The sequence below is a fragment of the Mustela nigripes genome, chromosome 5 (genome assembly GCF_022355385.1).
Source record: "Mustela nigripes isolate SB6536 chromosome 5, MUSNIG.SB6536, whole genome shotgun sequence".
NCBI classification, from domain to species: domain Eukaryota; kingdom Metazoa; phylum Chordata; class Mammalia; order Carnivora; family Mustelidae; genus Mustela; species Mustela nigripes.
In genome coordinates, this window is record NC_081561.1 from 114,832,794 (window position 1) to 114,844,194 (window position 11,401).

The window sequence follows — 11,401 nt, forward strand, 5'->3', positions numbered from 1 at the left end:
CCCCAGAGAATGTCAGGATCATTCTTGTGCCTGGTAAGTGGCTATAGAGTGGACTAAAGGCACTTAACCCATTGAAATGATTTAGGTAACTGTAAAGGTAGACATCATTTGCTATTGTATATCATATTTATATGCATTTCTCAATTTTGATGTCTAAATCATAACTGGCAGTAATAATGAGAAAGCAACATCAGATGCATGGAATGCTTTATAGATCTAGGAAATGGCTTTATATTTAATTGATAAATCTATAATTTTATCACACAATAAATATATTTAAAATGTTAAAGAAATTGGTGTTAATAAGTGAACAGAAAATGCCTTTTGTTTTTGGTTTTTGGTGTTTTGTTTTGTTTTGTTTTGAGAAGAAGCCAATGCAATGGCTAGTCTTTATTGAAAAGAAGAAACTTTACAACATATTTTGAGTAAGTTAGTGTAAAGACTTAGTGGGTCAACTGGTGGGGCATGAGCTTGTAATGGATTTCACAGCTAGAACATGGCTGGGTCTCATTTTTGTGCAGTCAGAACCAGATGTCAGCACTATTATCCTTTCCACAGATGCAGTCTACTCTGCTAATTTAGGGTCCTCCTTGGTGCCTGAAACTGCTTTGGCGCTAGCATATTGTATGGGTCCAGTCCCTTCCATGCAACCATCATGACCTCCCTCTCCAACCCAATTACCTGCTCATCATTGGTAGGAACACCACCTCCAGATGCCATGGAGCACACCTCATTGGGACCACCAGCCCTGAGGGTCTGCTCAGCCAGTGGTCCAACTCCGCAAAGTAACTGTGAAGCCTTAACACCTGCTACAAATAGCAGCACTTCCAGGAACAGGCTCTAGAAAAGAAAATGTCCTAAAAAAATATTAATCTCTCACTCCAATCTTCCTAATCCTAGTTGTAAATCCTTAATCACTGACTTTTAAACATTTCTGTTTTTACTTCTTTTCCTGTTTTCTAACAGTTTAGGTTGTACTTCTTGATTTATCAATTTCAAAATGTCAAATTACTTCCTCATGAGAATTCAAAGTGGGAGATTTAATTTACTTAAATCTAAGCGACTTCCCTCCACTTTACAATTGTTCCATGGTTATATCATTGATGTAACATTTTAACAATGGATTACTGAAGTGAAGACAGACCCCAATTTGTAGGATTTGCTAACTTCTGTGGCTAATTTTAAGCTACTGGAGAACTGAGTTGAAAAAATTCCTGAAAATTTAATAGTTAGCTCTAGCAATTCAGGACAGGACAGATCCAGAATATTGCTAGACAATATCCACTTACACTATGGTTACTTTTTTAACACTAAATAATATGTTTTTAATTATTGATGAAGGTTCTGCATTCTATATCTTGAATCAGCCCTTTCATCTTCCATTCTGCCTTGAATCTTATTCAGTGATCACTTTTATAAAAAGGTAGTGTGTGTGTATTTAAATAAGAAATCACAATGAAGTCTTCTATGTTTCCCCTTGGTTCTTAAAGTTGAAAACTCATGAACAATGTAAATGAGTAAAACCATATAGGTATTATTTATTGCAAAGCCAAATGTTGTTTTAGTATTCTATCATAACACTGGACTATTATAAGGGATATACTCTTAGCATAAAGATCATTGCAATTCCTATCTGTAGCATTCCATTTATTGTTTATAATGATGAAACAAACCTGAATTTACTCCATATGTAGAACATGGTCTTCTTAACTAGAATGTTTGCTTTTGGCTTTATGTTGGATTTTATTTTTCTTGGAATTTATTATTATTTTGTGCATATGCTGTGAGTCTATGGGTATAAGTTTAGCACGTGTTTATCATATTCTTATATTTATCTGTCTTTACAATCAGACTATTTTGTAACATCTATAAACCAAAAACTGCCCTCTCAGGTCACTCTTTCTTTCTGTTTCCAACTCCTGGCTTTCTCTCCTTTATATCATCTCTACCACCACATCCTTGGTTAAATCCAACCCTCCATCTGTACACTATGCTACAACCAAGAATCTGACTGTGGCTAGAGAAAACTCACAACTATGCTGACTGGTCACCCTCTGAAGTCATGATGGCTAATTTTAAATGAGCTTTGAGAAATCAAAAGGCCTACTGCATTGCCCTAAGCCCACCATCTCCCACTACCCACACTTATATCTTGTTCTGTCTTCTCAAATATTTATACCTCTTTGATCTTTAACATCTGGTGATCTTTCTTTTAATTTTACTAAGAAAATACAACCTAGCATATATTTACCACCAAATCTGTCAAGCAACCTGTAGGTACCTGTACCCACATATTCAGCCTATCATTTTATCAAAAGGGGGCTGCCTCTATTCGAAAGCATTGCTCTTGAAGTACTCTACAGCTCTCCTGAATCATTAAATTTTTATTTCTTAGAATGATTCCCATAATGATACAAGCATCTGCAAATATCTCATCTTAAATTATATAATTAAGAGGATGTTGTACAGACTCAAAGATAGAAAAATATAGCAAGAGAATATAAAGCAATTTGTGATAACAGTTATTTGTATGCTAATTTGATAGAGAACAGAGATAATATTTTGGATTAGTGTTGAATGGATGGACTAGCATAGTGTGGTACTGAGACTATCAGTTTTTATTTAGGAGAAAAACACACTTGGATCTCTATTTAACAGTGATCACAAAAATTAATTATAAATAGGTTGACACTTCAATATGGAAAGTAAATGTTTAAGACTTACCAAAAATAAATGAAACTATTATTCTTACCTTTAAATAAACTGAAATTAGTACCAAAGTACTAAGGAAACCATTTATTAATTTTATTACAATGAATATAACAACTGAATTTTTATTTTGAAAAATGGAGGACTACTTGTTTCAAAACAAGCCACACATAGAAAACAACAACAACAACAACAACTAAAGAAACTCGAAGAGATTTAAAATATTAATTTGAAGGTGTAAGGAAGCTACCAAGTCTGTGTAGACTTGATGCGCCAAGACCCCAGAAAGATGTGAAATTCACAGAAGTAAGCATATATTTGGCACTACCTTTTCTCTGCAAGGAATCTATGATACTGAAATTGTGGCTGCAAGGAAAGAGCAAACCACTGTCAGGCTTTCAGCAATCTTATTGGAGCAATAGGACAGAAATCAAAGGTCAAAGCCCAATGATAAGGAGAGTTTCTGGTAAACAAACTAGGCTTAAAAGGGCTATATATGACCAAAGTAAGAATAAGACAATGAGACCAGTTCTCAGAAAACTAAACTTCAATTAAAGCTCAGCACATGATGGGATTAAAGCATTCTGGCATTACTGTAACTGCTGCTATAAAGTAAAATGCATTTCTTTCCTGGAAAAATATTATATAATCTGGTACTTCAAATTTTTTTCTAAAAATTTTTACAATGTCTGGCATCAAACAAAAGTCACTAGGCATGCAAAGGGATAAAAATGGACCAAATATTAGGAAAACAAATATTGATAGAACATTTGGATTCTATTGGATTCTATTCAGGATAGAAATCAAAGAATAACCTAAACATTATAGAATCCTAACAGGAAATGAGGTGAGTTAAAATACCATACTCCTGTCTTGTATATAGTATGAAAATCCTAAATTAAAAAGGAAAAGGAGGGGCGCCTGGGTTGCTCAGTGGGTTAAAGTCTCTGCCTTCTGCTCAGGTCATGGTCTCAGGGTCCTGGGATCGAGCCCCTCATCAGGCTCTCTGCTCCGTGCGGAGCCTGCTTCCTCCTCTCTCTCTCTCTGCCTGCCTTTCTGACTACTTCTGATCTGTCAAATAAATAAAAATCTTTAAAAAAAAAAAAAAAGGAAAAGGAAATGAAATCACCAGTATATACAAAAGATAATATATAGTAAACAAATAACATTTCATTTAAATATTCAAGGGCATCTATTATTTAAAACTCAATGTAATTCAACATAGTAAAAGAATAATAGAGAAAAATATGATCTCAGCAGATGCAGGGAAGCAATTTGATAATAGATTAGGAAATAAGGAATCATCCTTAATCTGATGTACTTAAAGACAAAACAAACAAATCCAAACCAATCATCCAACCAACCAACCAAACAAACAAACAAAAAAAAACCCAGAAATCAGTTAAAATCATGATAGATGGTGAAATAGTAAAATACTGAACAAATTTCCCCTGAAATGAGAATAAGATAAAGGTAATCTTTACCACCATTTCTATTCAACATTGTTCTGAAGAGCACTTTGTGCAGAGAAAGACAAAGGTGCAAGGACTATAAAGGAAGAAAACAAAAACTAAAATTAGTCATGGAAGTAATAATTTTGTACACAGACATACAGAAGAATATACAGAATCTTAATACAATGGTGGATTTAACAAGGTCATTTTGTATATGTTTAATATGAAAAATAAGATGTAGTTCAGTATATTAACAATTAAAATTGGAAAATGAATTTTTTAAAAAGGTATCACTTGTAATAGTATCAAGTAACATAAAATTCCTAGAATTAAATATACAAAAGATATGCAGTACCCTTGCAGGGAAAAAAAAAAAAAAGATGTAAATTATTACTGAGAGAAATTAAATAAATGGAGGGATATGCCATAGTTATAAACCAAAGTCTCAGAATTGTAGATACCAAATCTTTCCAAATTGACCTATTATTTAAAGGAATATCAATCAAAATTCCTATAGTTTTGTATATGTGTGTGTATGTGTGCATATTTCAAACCTATTCCAAAGATTAAAAATAACCAGGATAATCTTGAAAAAAAAAAAGAAAGAAGTTCAGAGACCATAGTAGTATGGTATAGACACAATGACATGTAAATATTTCAATTACATATAATACGACGTCCAGAAAGAGACTCACATATGTTTGAACACTTGATTTATGACAAAACTGGTACTAGAGCACAAAGGGAGAATAAACAGACTTATAAATAAATAAATGGCTTTACATACACATATTTACATACACATATAATCTCTAATTCATACCGTACACAGTATCAATTCTAGATGATATAAAAAGCAAAACAAAAATCTTCTAGAAAAGAATGTAAGAATGTTTTCAAGACTTGGAGAAGGTAAATTTCTTGAGTATAATATGAAAAAAAAAGTACTAACTATGAAGAAAAAGGTTTTTAAATTGGATCCTTCATCAAAATAAATTACTAAAAATGATAGGGTAAACCACAGAGGGACATAAGTTATTTGCAATACACATAACCAACAAAGAATTTATATCCAAGATATAAATATCAATAAATAGAAGACAGGTACTTGACAATTTAGAAGAGATTTCTAAGTGGCCAATGATAAAGGGCTCAATCTCATTAGAAATCAGGAAATACTAATTGAAACCACAAGAATTTTCCATTTTATACCAAATTAAGGTTTTCCACAAAGTGAAGCTTAAAAGGAAATTTAAGTTGTTACTGAAAATTAAATATTACCTACTGTTTAGTTTGCTGGTTTGGTTTACATGCATGATAATATTTCTTTAATATCTTAGTGTCCTCCATTTTCTCTTTTGTTTTTCAAAACTCCTCTTGAAAAAAATGTTGTCTTGTTACATAGGTCCTCTCTGACTTTTCCTATATCCTCAGATATTTTATTATATTCTATTTTTTATGTTCTTTATTCTATGAAGTTCATTTACTTTTAGATCTGTTAAAAAACAAAATGAAACTGAACATATTTGAAAATCGAATTGGCTTTTTAAAATGATTCAGGAGTCAGGCAGCATCCCACAAATTAGAGAGGAGTACCACTGAGCTAAACCAAAAAAGGTTTTTAAAGACAAAGAGGGAGCATTTAAAAAAAACAATTAGGAAGAAACAAATTAATTAGCAAGGAATGCATTGTTTAGATAAGGTCTTCCTCCTAAGGGGAAGAGAAAACGTGAATCCATAAATTTCTTAGAATTGACCAGGAAATTCCATGCTGATAAAGGTTACATTCCTGAGCAGTTGAAACTGCAATTAGGTTAGGTATTGAGTCTTAGTTTACTGACTAGAGGCTTAATCTAACCCATTTTGGGCCTGTGGTTTTCTTTTTAACAGATCTCTTGTAATTTCATGGCTGTAATATCATCTAAAATATGAGCACATTGCTTTATTATTTAATTTATTTTTCTTACCCATCTCTTCTCTCAATTCTCTTTTTCTTGCATGTTCAAATTTTCTGTGGATTCATGTGGGTCTTTTTCAGAATTCTTGTTTTCCTCCAATTATTGGTTGGGTTTTGGGGAAAGCAGATTATAAAACAGAGTTTAGCACACAAAGTATTTATTAAGGAGTGCCCTTTGAGATCAAAACCCAAAAAAGAAAGGGGAAGAAAGCAGAACTGAGCAGTCAAAGAAGCTGATTTGCAGTGCAGACTCAAAGTCAGCCTCCACTGACCTCACAGACAATTCTCAATCTAGAATGATTCCTTAGAATATACTCAGATGAACCTAGATGGTCAGATATATACCATCACATCAATCCATTCTTGGATATAGGTCTCCCCAGGAAGGGTTGTAATTTAGGCTGAGGCCCTCCACAGCTGAAGAGATTGGCAGCTAAAGTCCATCTGCCCACGATGCTCCCAGAATCTGAGACCATAAGTTCTTCACTGAAAGAGGAATGCCTGGGAAATTCTTCACAATGTCTTCTACATCCTATGTGTCTAGTGGTCCTTTGTTTTACTCTTATATATAAAAGCCATTCACTTCTTTCGGCAAGGGGATTCATCAAAATATGATCCAATGGCCAAATCTGGCCTGTTGTATTTTGTTATAAAAATATACTCAAACAGAATCATTTCCATTTATTTTTACCTATGGCTACTTTTATGTCATAGACAGAGTTGAGTAATGGCATACAAAGCTAGTAACACTTATTACTATCTGATCTTGTACAAAAAAGTTTGCTGAATCCTGTTGTAGAAAGGTAGTGTGCTTTCTATATAGTTGTACAGTTAGGGCTATTTCCCTTTAGACATCTTCCCTCAGTGGGAATTCATAACAATAACAATATCAATAACTAATTTAATTGAGCTTATCAGTAAGAAACATTCTACTTTCATAAACCCCACTGAAACCTAGGCACCCTGTTCCAGACTGGAGACACCTAAATATTGGAATGTCTGTCTATGCAGAGTTGGTTGAAGAATAGCTTCCCTTTACTGAGCAAGAGTCCATGAGGTTTTGAGCTCCCTCAGCTGGCCAGAATTTAGAAGCATAATCATGTAAACTGGAATCACTTTCTTGGGGGGAGTGCCCTGAGTTTTTAGGTCTTAGAATAAATGTCTGATGGTCTTTTGCTATGCACTTGTTTGGGATCAGAATGGTGGAGTTGGGAAGGAGCCAAAGTTGTCCCAGAGATATCTGGTTTGGGCCCTTGTTCTCACTCCAGGCTACTCTAAAACGAATTTCTAGTTTTGGGGATTCCCCGGAGCTCCTGCATACCTGCTTCCTCCACCCTATTTCAACACTTGTGAGACATTTTCATCATCCTTCTCCTTTCAGAAAGGCACTATCCTCTGAACCCTCTTAGACTCTTCCATTACAATTCATCTTCTCCATTTCAATGTCCCTAATAGCCCTATAAGGTAAATGCCTATGCTCAATCAACTGTTTTGATATTTCGGGTTTTTATTTTTTAATTATACAGTAGCTCAAGAAAAAAGGTTAAGTCATTTTTAGTGTTCTGTTTGGGTTTTTAATTGATAATGAATACTTAATATTAAATATTTACATTTTAGGAATATTAAGTTCATGTAGTGAGTGTTTGACATCAGTGCCACGTGGAGCCTGAAGCAGAAGAAAAATTCAGTAATATTCATCCAGTCTTTATTTAAAAGTTTGATGTTCTGTACATCATGGATGTTCTTGTATTAATATTGACTTTTAAAAATATTGCATTGAATATTTTTGTATCTTCATTACTGAGTATTTTGGTGTCCCTTTAAATTTTGTGCCCAAGGAAGTACCTCACTGCTTTAATCTTGTTCCAACCCTGCTTGATAAGGTCCTCAAAGCTCTTGATTATATGATATTTTCATTAAAGGATAGTGATAATCATAGAATTAGGAATACTGATACAAAAAAGGGATACTATAGAAACACCTATAGCCAAAGCTTCTATGCCACTCAGATGTTAGTTATTATAGCTCATTTATATATTTGTACTTATAGTTAAAAGTATTCTTATTTCCAAGAGAATGTGTTAAAATAGAGAGATACAAGGCAAAGGAGCAGATAATTCATTAAAACACTAGCTTCTTGTATTATGTGAAATATGTGGAATTTTCTTATATGAAAACTAATTGGTTGGGGTTGGGAGAAAAGAGCTAAGCTTTAATATGGAGCAGAAGAGAAGGAATCCTCTTAATCACAAAGAGAGTCAGCCTTTCAGATGCAGAGCTAGATTCCAAAAATCAACAAGAGACCAATAATTTGCTTTAGGCAGGGCAACTTCTGAAAGCCTTAGAAAACAAGATGTAAGAATAATAAAAGTTACACCTCTACATTTGCCTGAACTAATTTTCTGTATTCTAATTATGTACAAAGCATCAAATGCATTACTATCTCCCCCATAAAAAGTAAATGTATATTGCTCTAGTAAATGAAGCACTTAAAAGGGTTGTACATTTTATTCACTTATATTTTTAATTTGAAATTTCTGGGTGTTTCAAAAATTATTTAAAAATAGAATCTACTGCATTAATAAAATCAATAGCAATATTCATAACAAATACAGTGTAATAAAAAATGCCAAAAAGATAGGCATCTTTATGATAAGTGTTGCCAAGATGGAAGCACTACATTTACTAATGGAATCATACAATCATAAAGTATTTCATACATAAATATCGAAAATAAAATTATCATTTTCCAGGAATGAAAACACTTCAAAATTATAGTGTGCACAGTTCTAAATTGATTCTATGAGTGGATTCCAGGAAAATCATTTACCACATGATTATATTTAAGATGCCACTCAAGCTTCCTGAATAGTTTAAAGGTGGAGTCACCAATGCCCAAAACTCTGTTGATAAGAAAGACAAAAACCTCACGTATTCAGAGACATATTCAAAGACACCTTACAATGATACCAATACACAGAAGGCAAATTAATGTTTTAATTATTCATCATGCTTAATTTCATGTAAGCCACTCTCTGTCATTATAGCCTAAAAATTCTTCATCTACACCATGATTGCAATTTGTTTGTTATCAGATTCACTTACTTCATGCTGTTTCTTTCCTCTTTGAGAGGCAATACCACCAAAGGTTAGAGTATAGATTCTGGAGTCATATTGCCTCATTGATAGTCTGGATTTGTGACTTTACACATGGTACTTAACTTCTTGGGTCTCAGTTTTAACATCTGTAAAATGAAAATAGGTGAATTTTTAAAATTTTTTAATTCCAGTATAATTAACATAGAGTGTTATATTACTTCGGGGTGTACAATTCAGTGATTCAACAATTCTGTACATTTCTCAGCGTTCATAATTGTAATTTTACTCAATCCCCTTTGTCTAGTTCCCCCATCCCCCCACCCACCTCCACTATGGTAATTATCAGTTTGTTCTCTAGAGTTAAGAGAGTTTCTTGGTTTGTCTTTTATTTTCTTTGTTCATTTGTTTTGTTTCTTAAATACCATATATGAATAAAATCATATGGTATTTGTGTTTCTCAGACTGACATTTCTCTTAGTATTATACTTTCTCCATACTTCCATATTGTTTCAAATGGCAAGATTGCATTCTTTTTAATGGATAACTAATATTCCATTGTAAATATATATAACACATTTTTTTATTGGTTCATCTACCAGTGGACACTTGGGCTGCTTCCATAATTTGGCTACTGTAAATAATGCTGTAATAAGTATAGCAGTGCATGAATCTTTTCAAATTAGTGGGTTTTTTTTTTTATTCTTTGGATTAATATCCAGTAGTGGCATTACTGAATCATATGGCAATTCTATTCTTAATTTTTTGAGGAACCTCCCTACTCTTTCCCACAGTGGCTGCACCAGTTTGCATATCCATCAATGGTACACAAGACTCTATTTCTCCACGTCCTCACCAACAATTATTGTTCATTGTGTGTTTGATTTTAGCAATTTCAATTGGTTTAAGATGATATCTCACTGTAGTTTTGTTTGCATGTCCCTGATGACGAGTGTAGTTGAACATCTTTTCATGTGTTCATGTCTGTTCATGTCAACTACCCATTTTTTAATTGGATTATTTCTTTGAGTGTTGAGTTGTATAAATTCTTTATAAATTTTGGATACTAACCCCTTACCACATAGACCATTTGCAAATATCTCCACCTACTTGGTAGGCTGTCTTTTAGTTTTATTGATAGTTATCTTTCCTGCACAGAACTTTTTATTTTTATCTTTTTTTCTTTGCTTTTGTTTCCCCTGCCTCAGCAGACATACTTAGCAAAATGTTGCTTTAGCTGATATTAGAAAAATTATTGCCTGTGTTCTCTTCTAGGAATTTTATGGTATCAGGCCTGACATGTAAGCCTTTAATCCATTTTGAGTTTATTTTTGTGTATGGTGTATCAAAGTGGTCCAATTTCATTCTTTTGCTGGTAGCTGTCCAGTTTTCCCAACATCATTTGTTGAAGAGACTTTTTCCCACTGGATATTCTTGTCTCCTTTGTCAAAACTTTAATTGACCGTAAAAGTATAGATTTATTTCTGGATTCTATTCTGTTCTATTGAACTTTATGTCTATTTGTATGCCAATACCATACTGTTTTGATTACTACATTTTGTAGTATATCTTGAAATCTGGGATCTCGTTTTGTGCTTCTTTTTAAAGATCACTTTAGCTATTCTGGGTCTTTTGTGGTTCCTTACAAATTTTAGAATTATTTGTTCTACTTCTATGAAAAGTGCTGTTGGTATTTTGATAGGGATTTCATTAAATATTCATTAAACATGTAGATTGCTCTTGGTAGTGTGGACACTCAAGCAATATTTGTTCTCCCAATCCATAAGGAGGGATATCTTTCTGTTTGTGTCATCTTTAATTTCTTTCATCAGCGTTTTATGGTTTTCAGAGCATAGGTCTTTCACCTCTTTGGTAAAGTTTGTTCCCAGGTATCTTACTTTTGGTGCAATTGCAAATAGAATTGTTTTCTTAAATTATTTTTCTGCTACTTCATTTTCAGTTTATAAAAATACAACAGATTTCTATATATTGATCTTATATGATGTGGCATTGCTGAATTCATTAATAAGTTCTAGTAGATTTTTTGGTGGAGTCTTTAGGGTTTTCTATACATAGTATCATGTCATCTGCAAATAGTGAATGTTTTGCTTCTTCCTTACCAATTTGGATGCCTTTTTTTCTTTTCTGATTGCTATGGCTAGGATTTCTGAATAAAAGTGGTGAG

General features: G+C 33.2%; 1 pseudogene; it reads right to left on the bottom strand.

Annotated features, from left to right (window-relative positions):
* Positions 1 to 443: 443 nt before the first annotated feature.
* On the bottom strand, positions 444 to 9,303 carry LOC132018700 (cytochrome c oxidase subunit 5B, mitochondrial-like; annotated as a pseudogene).
* Positions 9,304 to 11,401: the final 2,098 nt, after the last annotated feature.